Source organism: Myodes glareolus, chromosome 5, assembly GCF_982192425.1.
Source record: "Myodes glareolus chromosome 5, mMyoGla1.1, whole genome shotgun sequence".
NCBI lineage: Eukaryota > Metazoa > Chordata > Mammalia > Rodentia > Cricetidae > Myodes > Myodes glareolus.
This window is the reverse complement of record NC_142030.1, coordinates 100,163,416-100,181,083: the sequence shown is the minus strand read 5'-3', so window position 1 is coordinate 100,181,083 and position 17,668 is coordinate 100,163,416. Positions and strand designations below refer to the sequence as shown.

General features: G+C 38.6%; 1 pseudogene; it reads right to left on the bottom strand.

The window, feature by feature from the left end:
- Positions 1-2,030: 2,030 nt before the first annotated feature.
- On the bottom strand, positions 2,031-2,493 carry LOC148122161 (large ribosomal subunit protein eL31 pseudogene; annotated as a pseudogene).
- Positions 2,494-17,668: the final 15,175 nt, after the last annotated feature.

The following is a 17,668-nucleotide window of genomic DNA, read 5'->3' as shown; positions in this document are numbered from 1 at the left end:
TGGAGAGATCCCAGGTCCTACAGGAAACCTACTATTTTGCTGCTAGATGCACCCTATAATAAACCAACTACTAATGGCTTATTGTTATATCCATAGATCAATGGATCTCTCAACAGTTGTCTGGGAAGCTTCTATTTGTAAGAGATGTAGATTGATGCAGAAACCCCAAACTGCCCAAGGTACAGAGAATAAGATACTGCAAAATGTTCAGTACGAAAAGAGTCACCTATATTCCAAATCCATATTTTGAAGACTTGTCAATCATTTCAGAAGAGGGAGCAGACACAATGGGCTCACTACAAAGAAAGAGTATTTTCAGGATGCAGCAGGGAAAATGTCCACGTGCATTCACAGAATCAGCAACAGCATGCATAAGACTGTTATGCAAGCCCAAGAGAGACAAAATTTCATCATGGATCAGGGTCAGAGCACAAATTTTTACCCCTAGCTCAGGCACTATTGACAATTGCTATATGCTGGAAGCAGGAAAGAGCTTTTTCTGAGACTGTAGTTCTGATAAGTCAACCATGCTCCAGTAGAATAGCACACATCCAATATTTGGGGAGGACAAATTGGTTTGATTTTTCTTTTCTTTGTTTTTTTTTTTAAGGACATAAAGTTAGGTGGCTCTGGGAAGATTGAAGAAAGTACAAATAATGATTAAAATATGCTGTATGAAACTCTGATAGAACTAATAAATAAAAACTTATTTCATCATCTGTCAGGGCAAAGGTATATTATAAGGTCTAGTAAGGAGCCAGAGACAGTTTAGCAGGTAATAGTGCTTGCCACCAGAATAGAAGATATGAGTTCAATTCCCAGGACCCACACAATGAAAGGAGAGACTTCTATAAGCTGTCCTCTGAGCTCCAAATATAAAGTGTGGTTCTCACATATGTACAAACACACACACACACACACATACACACACACACACACACACACACACACACACACACACACACACTGTTGGGGAGAAGCAAGGTACAGAAAAATCACTCCTTAGCTAGGTTGTGTGAAATCCTTGCTATGACTTTTAGTAACAAGTAATTAGACAGGTTTCTGATAGGCAGACAGATAGTGATACCATAGACAGGTGATGAAGATAGTAAATACTCAAAACAGTAACTTATTCTGTGTCCTCATTAACTGAGACAAAAGCCTGGTAACTTAAAACAACAGTCTGGTGGACATTCCCTCTGGGCAGTAGGGCAGTAGATAGAACAACCAGACAAACACGAGGCTGGAACAGGACATGTTTATGCCAAAACTGTGGGTCTGTCAGCTTTCCTATCTTTTTGCAAACTGGCCAGTCCTAAATTAATTTTTGAAAACCCCTCAAAGACCATTAAAATCTCCAGTCCTTGTTGAAAGACCAAATTTCATGCTCTTGATCTTGAGTCCCTAATTTTTCTTCAGCTGATCTCTCTCTCCAGCACGCTTTGCTGTGTGTGTATGCATGTGTGTGTGTATGTGTGTGTGTGTGTGTGTGTGTGTTTACTCTCTCCTAATAAAGGCCTTTCTTTACCAGCCAATTCTGTCACCTGTTTTTGCCATTTTCCTTGCTTCTACCTGCTGCTTTTGGGATTTTTTTCCCTGCCTTTTAGTCATAAAGCTGACAGAGAAACCAGACACAGAGAAAACACCTAGTCAGTAGCATCTTTACCTTGTTTGCAAAATATTTGTGTGTGCACAATGCTTTCCTGTGGATGTGAAGACCAGTGTCATCTTGTGTGTTGTTCCTCAGGTAACACTCAACCTGTGTTTTTGAGCCAGGGTCTTTAGTGACTTGTAGCTTGCTAAGTAGGCAAGCTTGGTTGATCAGCAAGCTCCAGAAATCCTCTTGTCTTTTGTTCCCCCAGAATTGGGATTCCCAGCTCAGGCCTCCCTACTTAGCTTGCTCAGATAATGAAGACTGAACTCAAGTCCTTGTGCTTGTGTGAACAGACCTTATCAACTGAGCCATCTTCCAAGACCCTGATTAGGACATTTTTGATAAAAAGTACTGTTGGTCATGATTGCTCTATATCTTTTTTTTTTTTTTGAAGGCAACTCTCCAACTTTATTTGAGATTCAGCAGGTTAGTTCTCATCCACATTGACTGTCTGTAGATTTTTGAATGTGGTAACAGGCACATAAGTTACCAATGTGTAGAGTTTGTTTGGCGAGTCCTCATCCTCATTACGTTTTCTGGACAAACGTACCCGGATACGGTATGGAACATTCCTTATTCCTTTGGCCCAGACGGCTTTATTGAGCCTGGTATCAATCCGTACATCTGGAGTCCCCATCTCCTTCATGGCAAATTTCCGGATTTCTTTCAGTGCCCTAGGAGCACGCTTCTTGAAGCCCACGCCATGGATGCGCTTGTGAATGTTGATGGTGTACTCTCGGGTTACCACCTCGTTGACGGCAGAACGGCCCTTCTTCTTCTCGCCACCCTTCTTTGCGGGAGCCATTCTGCCGGGCCCAAGATGGAAAGGACGGGCGCGAGGGATTCAGATTGCTCTATATCTTGACATGAGGAACCGGAGTATTTCATCTTCAGTTCACTTTCCATTCACATTAATGAAGACAATCTCTCTGTACTTCTTTCTAAAGTCATCTCTCTACACAGTTGAGCTTAGCTTCCAAGGAGAAGCCGCCATAGTTGTCCTGGTGTTTCGCAGTAGTATGGATTTGTAGCATCTTACGAAACACAGCAAGCTGAGGATATCCCTGATGGGTAGGAATGATCAGAGTTCTCTTTCTATCATGTATCAAGTACTAGTGACAAAACGTGCATGTCACATGCTCTTTTATATGACTTATAACTGTAGGACTTCTCTCTTAAATTCTCACTTTAACGAGTTCCTGAATTGTCTCAAACTTTCACTGCCTCACCCATTGCTGGCTCAGCTTGCTATTTCAGTGAGCACAACCTTTGGCCACTTTGTTCACGTTGCAGATATTTCCCATTGAGACAACTGGGATGCACATTTTCTCATGCCCGGGGATGTCATTAAGATTTTCTTTACCCTCTGCCTCTTTAAAATATTCCACTTTGATTTTCTCTTTTTAGCAAATGTCCTCAAGACATGACTTCTCAGAACTCATGATTTCTCAGCACAAGCAGTGTTTCCCAAAGTGTTTGTCCATAGTGAACTGAATATTCTCAACAAACAGAGGAAATGAAGATACTATTACTTCCAAGTCAATATCCAGGGCAGAACCTCATTTGGTTCTGAAACTGATTTCGCTTGTCACTTAGTTATAGCAAACGTTCTAAGCCATAAATACATGCTTTAGGAATGAATGAGGCTGATAAATATCCAAATTATAGCTGCAAAAAACTGGGTGATAATTTAAATTGCTCTAATTGTAGTCTATTTTTATAAAACTTTTGAGATGCAGGCATGAGTATTTGAGGGGATGTTCTGTATTTGCAGATACAATTCAAACAGCTTTAACCCTTTGCATGTAATCTATTTCAAACTGTTCTCTTTTTAAGGGATCTGCTATTTATTTATTCATTCATCCATGCATTCATAATTTTGATATTTGTTCATGATGTGGGTATATTCACATATGCATGTTAGTTTGGGTGTATGAATGTGATTGCACAGATATCATGAAGCAATATGGAGTTCAGAGTACAATCCCAGGCATCAGGCCTCACCTCCTGCCTTGCTTTAGATAGTGTTTCTTCATGTCCACCACTGACTATGCCAGGTTAGCTGGCCCATGAAATTCTATGGATTCTCATGTTTCTACCACCTATCTTATCATAGAAGTGCTGGGATTACAGATACATGCATCACCTCACCTGGTTTTACATGGATTCTCAGAATCCAAACAAAAGTCCTCATGGTTATATTGTCGTCATTTTACACAATGAGTTACCTCCCCAGCCCCTTATTCAGCTATTTGATTTTGAGGGTAGAATCATTTGGAGATGTTAATTCTATGTAACAGTTCCTGTCAACTTTCTTTTCAATATTGCTTCTCGTCTTTTTCAAGTTCACATTGCTGTTTTCAACAGTCTCCTGTTCCATGAGTAGGAAATTTTCTCTTTTTGTTGGTGCATACAAAACTGCTTAGAAATTTGGTTTCTGCCCAAAGTCCAAATACCTCTATTTTAATGTGGCATTGATACCAGTTTCACACAGTCTTTTTTTTTTTACAGAGACATATAACAATTGGAATTAAAGTATGTTTGTTTCTCCACCACAGTGTAAATTCTCTAAGCAACAGAAGCATGTCTTATTAATCTCTAAATCCATACCTAATGCCACAGCAACTGCTACAGATGTCTGTGCAACAGGCCTTGAAATCTGTATCCAAAACCTCCAGAGAGGGATACAACTTGGACATTGAGAATGAATGGGAAATTTGAGAAATTTGGAATAAATAAAGCAAAGATATACATAGTGTCCATCACCCATTTCACAAAGTATATTTTAATTAAAGTATTATTTTATAATAAAATGTGTAACAATTCTGACTGTCATTTGTGAAATTTCCAGTTGTGCCATCATGCTAAATTTATTCATTAATTTAAAAGTGGTATTGAAGAGTTAGAGACAGTTTCAAAATGTTTTCTTTCCCTAAGAAAGTGATTCTCTTTGTGCTTGTCTAAAAAAATCAAACGTTACACTAGAGGATAAAAGAATGATTCTATAAAATTGTCTTACAAAATTAACTGCTTTCATTATCATATAGACAGTTTTCAAAAGATTTTGCTTTACAAGTTCAAGCGCAAACTCCATTATTACAGTAAAGACGATGATGAGACATTCACGTCAAAGCTTTTCTGCAGTCAAGTCACAGTTTCATGGTATTAGCAATATCTATAAAAATGATATGTATGCTTTCAGAAACTGCTTCGAGTCCTACAGAACCAAGCCTGTGGATTCTTCTTTAGCCATTGAAGAAACAGAAAGATAGCATATAAAAGGGCTCTAAAGACCTCTAGCATCCATGCAAATGCTTCACTAAGGCTATGTCAGCAAATACCACTAACTGGCTACTTTATAAAACAGACGTGTATTTTCTGGTAATTCTGGAAGCTAAAAGCTCAAGACACAGGTATTTGTTTCTTCTAAACCTTGTTTGCTTCTTCCAACCTTGGGCTGTAGGCTGTGCAGGCAGACATCACTCTAGGGAATCTATGTGTTCTTTCTTCTTTGTATGTGTTTACATTGTTCATTTCCTTATCTGAAATGGTCACCAACCACATAACATTAGGTGCCACTCTATAGCCTCATTTTATCTCTTTGAAGTCTGTATCTCCAAAGACAGTCACTACTTAAGCTGCTTGTAGAAGGAGACTACTTGTTTGTCCTGGCCGCCCAGAACCGAAATAATCACACAGAAACTGTCATAATTAAATCTCTGCTTGTCCCATTAGCTCTAGCTTCTTATTGGCTAACTCTTACATCTTAATTTAACCCATTTCTGTTAATGGGTGCATCATCACGAGGCCATGGCCTACCATTAAAGTTTCAGCACGTCTATCTCTGTGACAAATCCATGGCATCCCCTGACTCTGCCCTTCTTCCTCCCAGCACGCATTCCAGTCCTCCCTGCCTACTAAGTTCTGCCCTAAGTTCAACAGGCCAAAGCAATTTCTTTATTCATAAGTGGTAATCACAGCACACAGAGGGAACTCCCACATCACTTCCCCTTTTCTGTTTAAATAAAAAGGAAGGCTTTAACTTTAATATAGTAAAATTATATATAACAAAACAGGTATCAAAGAAGAATCACAGCTACAAAATTTGTATCTACTTTACCTTTTATTATAACTAAGGAAAACTATAATAATAACTATCTTTTTTCAACTCAATCAAAGACTCCAGAAGGATATAATATTACCTAAGTTAACAGGAAGTGCATTGTTAGCAACTTCCAAAACTCTAGAATTGACAGAGATATCTTGCTGCTTTGACAGTCACCCAAAGTTCTTCTGTACCATTGGGGCATTCATATTTGTCCTACAGGCTCATAGTATCCAGCAGACTTTTTTTATGAAGCAGGAAATTTTAAGGACAGTATTGCCTATATTGGCAGTTTGTCACTCATTTTCTTCTTGGATGCAGCTGATCTAGATGCTGGCTCCATGTAACATAAGGTGCTTGCTTGGTGGGGTTTCTGTCCTGCCCAGTTCCCCACAGCTGTTTAGCCCCAAAGAAACTCACACAGAGATCTCCATAAGTTATAAAACTGATTGGCCCATTAGGTCAGGCTTCTTATTATCTCTTATGACTTATATTAACCCATTTTTCTGATCTATTTTTGCCATATGGCTTGGTACCCTTTTCAGCTGGCAGATCACACACATACTGCTTTGTTGGTGGTCTGCGCAGGACTGGGAGGAATCAGCTTCCTCCTTCCCAGAATTCTCCTGTTCTCATTGCATCATTTCTACTTCCTGAGTGGTTTTCCTGCCTATATTTCCTGCCTGGCCAATCAGCATTTATTTAAAACATGATTGACAAAATATAGACAATTCTCCCGCACCAGCTCCACCTCTCTCCAATTTTAAAATAGTGGACATACCATTTCTGCTAGCTCTGGCTTTAACATGTGATTTGGAGGATGAGATGATTCAAAAAGTAACAGAGGGCATGATATATTCCCAGAAATTGGTCTTCTTGAGGTAGAGTAAGTGATAAGACATATATAGGAAAAGGGGGAGCTGGGTTAAGTTATCTGGGGCAATCATCCTATGAAGGCTCCTGTACTAGAAGACTTGAGCAGAAAAACACGGAATTCCTGTGTGAATTTACATAGAGGAAGCCAACCACTACACCAGGAAATGCTTCAGTGTATAAAAACAACTAACTTTCCCAGTCAGAAGCTGGATGTGCTTTGAATTCAATCATGAAGGCCTTAGTCTAAACTTCAATCAGTCTCAAAATAAAGTTCTGTCTACAAACTAATTTAAACTTTAAATCCTTTATACTAACTAGAAATGCTTTGATCATCAGTTTTTTTCCTTTTTCTTTCCTTTTTTTTTTTTTTTTTTTTTTTTTTACTGTTAACTATAGTTACTAGACTGGGTTTTCAAAGCAAAATTTCCTTTCATGTTAATCATTAAACAGACTTAAGAACATTTCTTTTGCGATCTGTCACTTTGTGTCAATATCTCTATTAGATGCATCTTCTTTTCTTTTATCTTCCACAGGCTAATGACCTACTTCATTTGTGTTTGTTAACGACTCAGTGGAAGTTTTAGAACTGGCTCAGTCAACATATTTGGCGGGTTCTATTCGTTGTTAAGAAGCTCTGCTTGCAAAGAGAAGAAAAGAATGTCACTGATGGAAAGCACGGCCACTGAGGACCTTTAATATGTAGGTGACCATCGAGATTCTCATTTTCTACATGAAAAATATGGGTCACAAATATCATGGAAAATATGAGCGCAGATAACATGTAGGCTTGAGGCTGACGACGAAACTGGCATTCACAAGCCCATTTCTCGGGCTTGCATGTGTGTTGTTCTACAACTGGGAAGACAGGGAAAGAAGTCGCCTTTGTAGTTGCCCCTCCCTTCTGCAGCTGGGATTCTCTAAGTCTAAGGCAGATGCCCTCATCACCCTTTCCAGATGCTCTTAGATGCTTTTCCTGTTACTGTGATAAAACACCACGACACAAACAACTCAGGGGTGAACAGGTTACTTCAGTAGACCATGATTCAAGGACACAGCCTATCATGGGAAGTCAAGGCACTGGAATCACATAAACTTTATAGAAGACAACAAGAATGAGGAGAACAAAATGAATAAGAATGATAATGCTTTTATATGGCAGGCCTTTCCATCTCAACTAACCTAATCAACCTAAGACCTCACAAGCATGCCAAGAGTAGGCTTGGTTTCCAGGTCATTCTAAACTGTATCTCACCAAGCTGGTAAAGGGAAAAAAATCGTCACAGATGAATCACAGATGAGAAACAGGTACCACACTGAAAAAGGCATTGGAAGAGATCAGAACCTTTAAAACTCTAGTTGTTTTACTCAACTTAAGAACTAGTTTTGGTCAGAGATGGGACATCAGGTAAAAGCATTGACTGCCGAGTTTGACAACCCAAATTTGACCTCTAGAAAAACACATATAAGCAGAGAATCAATTCCAACAAGTTGCCCTCTAACCTCATACCCACTTTAGTGTACACACTCACAGACATACATAACGCAGTGACACACAAAGTCAACCAATCAATGTAATAAAAAATAAATAAAAATAAGAAAAGGATAAACTAACTTTACTTATAAACAGTTCACAACTAATCTAATGGTTACAAAATTATGAAGCAATATATATGCATATTTATACCCAAAAAGTGGACTAGAAATGATGATCCTAGTCTAATAGGACATAATTACAAAGGCAGTACTTTTATGATAACATCTTTATTTTCCCCTCATAAATCTCTCTTGAATAATATTAACTTTTTATTTGCACCAAGACACTAATCACTTTTAACTAACTTGTTTTGTTGTAATTTATAAAATAAGTTCCCTTAAACTTGAAGCCTCAATACCCCAAGTTTTTAGAGACAATAGTTATGACTGAGGAAATCAAAAGTCTAAACAAAACTATTCAGAATTTCTGCCCAAGGAAAGGAGAGTCTGTGGAAGCCCTATAAAAGGAGTTTGGGGAAGATATCACAGATAGAAAAGATGAAAAGAAGTGAGAGAAAATCAGAAACAACGAGGATGGATAAGCGCAGCACAATCAAATCATCCACACCAAGGCAGTCCTATGGTAGGGAACTCATCAAATCCTAGAATGCCCAAGTGGATGGGTGGGTCTTAGTTTCTTTTCCTGTTGCTATGATGAAACACTCTTGGGGCAAGAGCAGTTCAAATGAGGAAGGGCTTCCTTTAGCTTACTGTTCAACATACAGCCCATGGCCACGGGGCAATCAAAAGAGGGGCATTGAGCAGCTGGTTACATCTCATCCATGACAAGGAGACAACGAAAAATGAACACATGCTAGCGTTCTCACTGTCTCCAGTTTCCACAGCCCAGCATCTCTCTCCCAGGGAGAGTTCCCACCCACAGTTAAGATGTGTCTTTCCATGTCAATTAATATAAACAAGATAATCCCCAGAGCCATGCCCCAAAGCCCATCACCACGGCCATTCTAGATTCTGTCAAGTATACCATTAATACTAACAATCACACAGGAGGAAAGCAAATGAGGAGGGCAGACAGAGAAACAAACTAATGATAAGCATTCGTTAAGATGGCTCAGTGTTTCATGCAGCTGAACAGTCCTGGAGGCTTTGTTTCTCTTTGTTGGGCAAAGTATTTGATCACATTGACAGAACTAGCCCTGTATGAAAAGGGTGGGAAAATACACACAAAGATTCCTATAAAAGATAAATCTGACATCTATAGCATAGATGTCATATCCCTACACATAGAATATATCTACAAAATAGGTCTTTACTGGGTTGTAGATAGGGCTTGACGTTTAAGAGTGCTAACCTCTCTTGCAGAAGATCAGTGTTCAGTTCCCTGCACCCATGATGGGCAACTCACAATCACCTGTAACCCCACCTCCAAAGAATCTGATGCCCTCTTCTGGCTTCCATAACACCTGCACTCATGTGTACATATCCACATAAAGACAAAAGACAGACACGCATAATTAAAAATAAAGTAAACATTTTTAAAAATAGATGTTCACATGCAAATATATAATTTATGTATAGCATAAGATGCATCTGTATAATTTATAGTTATATTTTTACATGAATATACAATGCGTAATAGATTTTTGATGATTTGTAAAACTAAAATCTTTGAAAAATAATTTAAATGACAGTTGGGAACCAAGATTTAATGCATATATCAAGCCAATAAGTTCAATAGGTAAATACCTTGTAATCCATGTCAGACATCAAAGAGATTCAAACCCATAGATTTTGATAGTTTTCTCAAATATAAATTGCTATGTACATAGATTTTACATTGCATTAATCTATCTTCCAGGCATTATTATGGGATTTTCTGTACCATGATATTCATAAAAATATGTAAAGTTCAATGACAGCTTGAGATTCAAATCTTTATATAATAAAGTATTAGATGGAACTCATAAAAGAAGGAATTGCCACTAGTGTTATGGTTGAATAAAAAAAAAGTGATAATCAAGATGACTGCCTTTTCCTCAGGTGTGCAGCTTAACCTGGAGGTAAAATAGTTTTACCAATTTCAGATGAGCTTCAAAACAACTCTACTGTTAAAATTATGTAGATGTTCACAGAAAATACACTTTTGATGGGAGAATTAGAGGCTAATGAGAAAGTTCAGTGAATGTCTTTACTTACTTTTCTATTGCTGTGGCAAAACACCATGACCAAGGCAGCTTATAGAATGGCTTATAGGGTCTTACAGTTTCAGAGGGTGAGTTATGTCCATCTTGATGCGTGACTTGGAAGCTGCAAGTTTACATTCTTATCCACAAATAGGAGGTAAAGAGAAAACCCACCTACAGTGGCACATCTCCTCCAACAAGGCCACACCCATGATCCTTCCTGAATAGTTCCACTAACTGGGGACTATGTATTCAAGTATAGGAGCCTATGGGGGTCATTCTTATTCAAAACAGGGCAGAGAGTAAAGGTGCTTGCTGACAAGTCTGATGACCTGAGTTCAATACCTGGGACACATACGCATGGTGGAAAGAACTGACTCTGCCAAATTGCCTACTGCCCTCGGTACATATGCTTTGGTATACCAACTCCTACATGCACAGGTCCACCTACACTTAAAAGTGTAGTTCTAAAAATAGATATTTTTAAAGATTTGTTTTTACTTATCAGTACATGTATGCATCTGTGTGTATATCTGCCACATGAGTGCAGGTCCCTATAAATGCTGAAGATACAGGTCCCTGAAGCTAGAGTTACATGTGGGCACCAAACCAATGTCCTGTTGAAGAAAAGCAAGCACTTTTAACCACTGATCCATTCATTTCTTTAGCCCCTTCCTTCACTTTTTAATAAAGGATTTATGTGTCAGGTGATCATTTAGAAGTCAGGAAATAAACACTGTCAAGTTATGTGCTAATGACAAAAAAGATCAAAAACACTGATGACAACTTATGCTGGAGAGGTTGTGGGGTAGAAGGAACATTTCTGCATTGCCAATGGGAATGCAAGCTGGTACAGCCCCTTTGGATGTCAGTGTGGCGATTTCTCAGAAAATTACGAAACAATCTTCCTCAAGATCCAATAATAGCACTTTTGCGTACATATCTAAAGGATGTACCACAAGGACATGTTCTCAACTATGTTCATAGCAGCTTTGCTTGTCATAGCCAGAACCTGGAAACAACCTAAATGCCCCTCAACTGAAGAATAAATAAGAAAAATGTGGTACATTTCACAATGGAGTACTACACAGCAGAAAAAAATAACGACATCTTGAATTTTGCAGGAAAAAGGATGGAACTAGAGAACAACATTTTAAGAGAGACAACTCAGACACAGAAAGACAATTATCACATGTACTCACTCATTTCTGGATTTTAAAAATAAGAAAACAGCCTAGAAATCACAGTCCCAGAGAACCTAGACAACAATGAGGACACTAAGTTAGACATATCTAGATCTAATCTACATGGGAAGTAGAAAAAGACAAGATCTCCTGAGTAAATTGGGGAACATGGGGACCTTGGGGGAGGGCTGAAGGGGAGGGGAGAGGCAGGGAAAGGAGCAGAGAAAAGTGTAGAGCTCAATAAAAATTAAAAAAAAATGAAGGAAGACTCAAGTTGATGACTGTACTTCATTTAATGTGTGTGATAAACCCTTCGTTTTATAGAGATTTTCTAATGGGAAGTCAAGTTTCTTATTATTATTACCGAATGTTGAGTGAGCATGTACAAAACACAAGGTTGAAAAGGCAGCCATGTGCAGGGGATATTTATTCTTTTGGTTCTAGCCTTGACCTGAACTCTTGAGTAGTCATGGGTCACAGTCATTTGTCAGCACTCTTTGTCTTTATCCTTACAGGAGCCATGGGCTCCACATCGAAGAGAGGAGCTTGCAGCCGTAGCTGCTGCTGCTTCTTCTTCCTCTTCTTCCTCTTCTTCCTCTTCCTCTTCCTCCTCCTCTTCTTCCTCCTCCTCCTCCTCTTCTTCTTCTTCTTCTCCTTTTTAAAAAAAATCTACACAGTCATATCAAAATCTTAAGCACTGACAACATCTCCATGTCAAGGGGACCGTGCTGTATGAGAAACTAACTGAAGCATCAACAAACACTTCTAATCTCTTTCTTTCGAAAGGGGCACTGGGCTACATGAGACAGCTCCTCTAAGGATTCTTATTCATTGAACTTGTAGGATAACATTAATATCTTTACAGGACAAAGGAGCCAAGGCACTTTAATAACTCATTTGTATTTTATAATGCAATTAGAAAAAAAGCTGAAATGATGCTAGGGTTATAAAAGCTGTAAAAAGGAAAATAAATATCTCCAGTAATTCTAATTCTTCCCACTGGGAACAATTGTACACACACAAAGGCTTAAAACCTATAAAAAGGAATAGATTTCATTTTAGTTTTATTTCCTGTGCATTGTGTAGATGTGTATATTTATTTGTGCCTTAGCTTCAGCTCTCAACTTGAGACACCTGGGCAGTGAGACACTTAATTTAGAAATTGCCTCCATTGGATTGGCCTGTGGGCATGCCTGTAGGGCATTTTCTTAATTACTTCTTTGTGTAAACGGTCCAGTCCACTTGGAGACAAACAATGCATGGGTAGGTGAACCTGGACTGAACACGAACAGCTAAGCAAGCCAGAGAAAGTAAGGAAGTAAACAGAATTGCTCAGTGGTCTGCTTCAGTCCTTGCCTGGAGGTCCCTTGGCTTCCTGCCTTGGCTTCTGCCCATGATGGACTATAAGATATGAGCTAAATAACCTCTTTCCTCTCCCTAAGTCACTTTGGGTCATTGTTTTATCACACCACCAGGAAGAAAACTAATGCAATATATGTGAACGTCCATGTGTGTATTGGTGAAGATAGATATGCATCTGTACATGCGTGCACGTGTGTCAGAAGACAAACTCAGCAAGTTTTCCTCAGAAGTTGTCTCCACAACCCTTTTCTTTCAAGACAAGGTCTTTCATTTGCTTGGAAATAACCGGGTAATCTAGGTTGACTGTCCAGTTATTGCCAGTGATCGACCTCAGTGCTGGGAATGTAAGTGTGAACCACCATGTCTGGCATTTCCAGAACCTGAGTTTAGGGAATCAAACTCTAAACTTCATGTTTGTAAGGCAATTACTTTCTTAGCTTGGATATTCTCAATACATTAGTTTTACATTTTTTATTCTGTGTTGATTTTACCATATTCAAACAGCCTATGTAGAATCCTAACTCTCTAACAGGATACTAGGGATCTGTGGTCCCAGCGATTCCCATTACTCCACCAAATTGGTAGACACATTTGTCAGCTGATGAGACTTCGGTGGGCTAGATAGGATCAGGCTGGCTCTTTGCACATCCTACATTATTTGCTTTGCATTAGAAGCATAAACAATGTAAATATATATTTATATCTTATTCCCCCCAAAAATTTTCCTCTCAGAAGAGCCCTATATTAAATCCAGTTAATACAAAAAGATTTTTGCCACTGCTACAGAAAAAAAGGCCTAGAAAATGAGCCAAAGTGATGACCAAAGCGAGAATTTAATGGCAATCATCTACAGGGCTCATTCCTGTCCACTAACTCCTAGCTCAGTGGGACTGAAGGTGTCACAGCTGCTGAAGGACTTGTCTTAGTTACTTTGTCTGTTGCCGTGATAAAATAACTTAGGAAAAGCCACCTAAGGGAGAACGGGTCTGCTTTTGTCCAGGTTATACTCCAGATGGAACGATAGGCCCAGCAGCAAGAGCATATAACAGCTAGTCACATCTCACCTGCAGTCAGGAAGCAGAGAACTACGAATTCCTGCTAGTGCTCAGCTCACTTCTCCATTTTATACCCTCCAGGATGCTAAGACTAGGGAATGCTCTTCCCATAGTCAAGAGGCATCTTTTCTTATTAATTAATTCCCCACAGTCAAGTTCAGAGGCGTGTTTTCCAAGTGAATCTGAATTCTGTCAGGTTGACAATTACCACAAACCATCACATATGTTAACCTTTGATGATATCTCCCTTTCTAATTTGCACTGAAAATCATGAGTCCTAGAGTCAGCAGTCTGAGTGGAGTGAGTAAGTACACACTATTGAGATTCTTATATTCTCAGTGTGCCATTCCTGGTTCGGTGAATACGGCCTACAATTCAGCTGTGTTAACCCTAACAAACAAGGCTGTTTGGTCAGAATACAGCGGCAACTTCCACACACTGCACCTAAATTCCATTCCCCCAAATCCTACCCCTTCTGTATATCTACTCACACTGGATCTGTTTTGAGCCACTCAGACAAATTGCTCATTGTTTTTTTTTTTTCACATATCTATCCACTTATCTTTAAACTCATAGGTTAAGTTGATGAGAGAAATTTAGAAATTATAAAGCATAAGTGAGGGGAGTACAAGCTTGCTCTGCCATTGGATGCTACCCTCTGGAACTGTGAGGCAAGATAAACTCCTTTTCCCTTAAGCTGCCTTTGTCAGTGCATTTTACTATGGCAACAGAAAAGTAACTAAGACATTCACAAACGTTCCAGTAATGTAGAGTGAGTGCTGTTTAACATTTGACATTTTCAATGTATGCATTCTTTTTTCCTACTCTTTGTGAAGGAAGGGGGTTTTCTTTTCTTCTCATCCAGATCCTATGCACATAGATTTGATCATCTTAGAATTATTCAGGACTGCGGCCCATTTATTTACTAAGAGGAGAACTCTTTTATTTATCCATACACAGAAAAACTGGATCTCCTTGTTTTCCTCCTGATTGCATAGCAGAGAAATGAAATAGAGTGGTGGTGCTCTTTTGGCTGTCCTGAATAAGTTTAGGGTTTTTTATTGCCGCTTAGTTTGTTTGGCTTGAGTTTCTAAAAAAAATTAATTATGCATATGTGTGTGCCTTTCTGAGCATACATATTCGCATATAGATGCAGATACTACGACAGCAAACTGCTAGATTCCCTAGAGTTACAGGTGGTTAGGAGCCCCTGGATGTGGGTGATGGAACCAAAATTGTGTCCTCTGCAAGAGCAGTTTGAAATATTAAATACTAAAACATCTCTCTAGAGCCTGGTTTGTGATTTTTAAACTTGTTATTTTTGTTTTATTTAGACATTTATTTTATTATTTATTTTATTAAATATTAGTTACAAATGTCATCAAGTGTTTTATTTAGAAAGATGGTAAGGGCTGGGAAGATGACTCAGGGGATAAAATTCTTGACACTCAAGCAGGAGGACCACAGTTTGAATACTAGCACCTACATACAAACTAAACAGGCATGGTGACCTGGCCATAATCCCGGAATGAAAGAGGCAATTTCCAGGTAATCTCCAGGACAGGATATGAGGCTAGATATAATAGCCAAACTGGTAAATTCTGGGTTCAGCAAGAAAGCTTGCCTCAGTAAATACGGCGACAATCGATGGAGAAAGTAGCTAAGCTTCATTCTCTTGCCACCCCCACAGGAAAAATAAACAGTAAATAAAATTTTCAGAATAACTATATCTATGGGCACACAGAATCATAAGTTTGTTGTTGGCAAAAGAATAGGCCACATATCTTTGCTCTATCACTGCACAAACTAAGCCAAATTTGTGCTCACCGTGTGTCCTACAGACTGTTAAAATCTCCAACACCTATTTGCATTTCCCTGAGAAAGAACGCTCCCACGACAAACTGTCACTACCAGAAAAGTAACAGTTATATCCAATGACACAGCATACTGTTTTCTACATGGAAATTCTTTTCTGGTCCTTACCTCTGCTATCTGACTAGTGTTCAAGCATTCTCAATTTCCCTTATCCACTAAACCTATGAGTTGATAGGTATATGTATGTATTGTGTGTGTGTGTGCGTGCGCGCACATGTGTGAGTGTGTAGGGTTTGCCTCATTCACTCAAAGCAGATTTAATATGAGTAGATGTATAAAAAGACTCTTTGGAGTTGAAATGCAGATGTAACATAGCAAGGTATCTACTAGATACTGAACATGTTCTCACATTTAACACAAACCAGTGCCACTATGTAAATCAGGTGTGACTTTAATATACAGGACACCATAGGCCACTCCTCTTGGTCTGTACTGACATTTCTGGCTTAATTTTGAAGTAAAATAAATTAAAAATAAATGACTCCCAGGGATCTTTATTTTTATTAGTATAAATGGACACGGACAGACTCTCCACTGACTGTACAGGTGAGATTAGCTCCATTGCAAACCTCAGTGATCTAATTTAAAGCCATAATTAAATAAAACTCTCCTCAAAATGCAATGCCCAGAATTACAGTCACAAGCAGGCTGACTTTTAGACAGCTGCCAGACTGTGGTCCTGTTCCAGCGGGGTCTTTGTTTATATCTTTCTCAGGACAACATGCTTCTTGGCATTTCTCATCAATGAAAATGGCTTTTTTTCCATAGAATGATATGATTCTACAGGACCTTTGTACATGGCTTTGAAATTGATTTTTTTCTATGTAATTAATATCAATGTAAGTTTTATTAGCATATATTATATATAATAGGTTGATTATTAAAAATATATAACAATATATATCTTTATGATATACTATTTATATAATGGTTAATGATGGTATTTTTACAAAGTTTCTTATTCATATTATTTATATCTCTCTGTGTATGACTGTGTAAGCAAGTTTTGGGCCCCATGCAACTGAGTTTACAGCTAATTGTGAACCACTTGAAGAAGGTTCTGAAAGAGAACGCTGGTACTCTGTAAAAACGGCACACACTCCTTACCCTGGACTCCTGTGCCAGCCCCAATGTGGCATCTTTATTCTTGGGCATGAAGTTTTAGGTCACAGTCGCAGGCTAACCTCTGTTGATCCCCTCCGACTCTTATGATTCAGTTCCTTCCTTGCTAACCCCTTAAGCTGTCACATCTCTTTTGTTGTTGTTATTGATCCGTTGTGTTTTCATGAAGGTGTCTTTTTATTTATGTATGTAAATGCTCCTTTGTAAATAAGTTGGGAAACAAAATTGGCACATTTATATACCACCCTGTTATTTGACATAATTGTTCTTAGAGAAAGTTCTAACTTTAGCCTCTGGAAAGTTCCTTAAATAATGTTATTCATTAACAACTAACCACAGCACCTTGGCTCCAAATAGCAAGTCAAACTGCAAGGTTTTTTTCTCCCATTTTATTGAAAAACCCATTTATTTTTAAGAGAGCTTTCATTGATCTCATCTGGTATGCCTCTTTGTGAGTGTGCATTTCCTGAAGTTAAACCTAAAGTCTGCCCTCTAAAGTCTGATAATGCTCACAAAATTATGCATGATGGGGTTGATGCAGTTCCTTGTTGGCATGCTACTACCTGCTTGGTGAATGAATATTTTTAAGTTGCTTTGAAGTCCTGAATATGAAAATAGAATAAAATGTGATTACTGTCACTATAGCCCTGCCAAATTTGTTAATGAGGCAATATTGTTTATTTTGTTTTGAACTAAATTTCAGGGTTGTTTCGCAAACAGTAAACAATAATGATTAACTCATAAACTAAGCTCAGCTT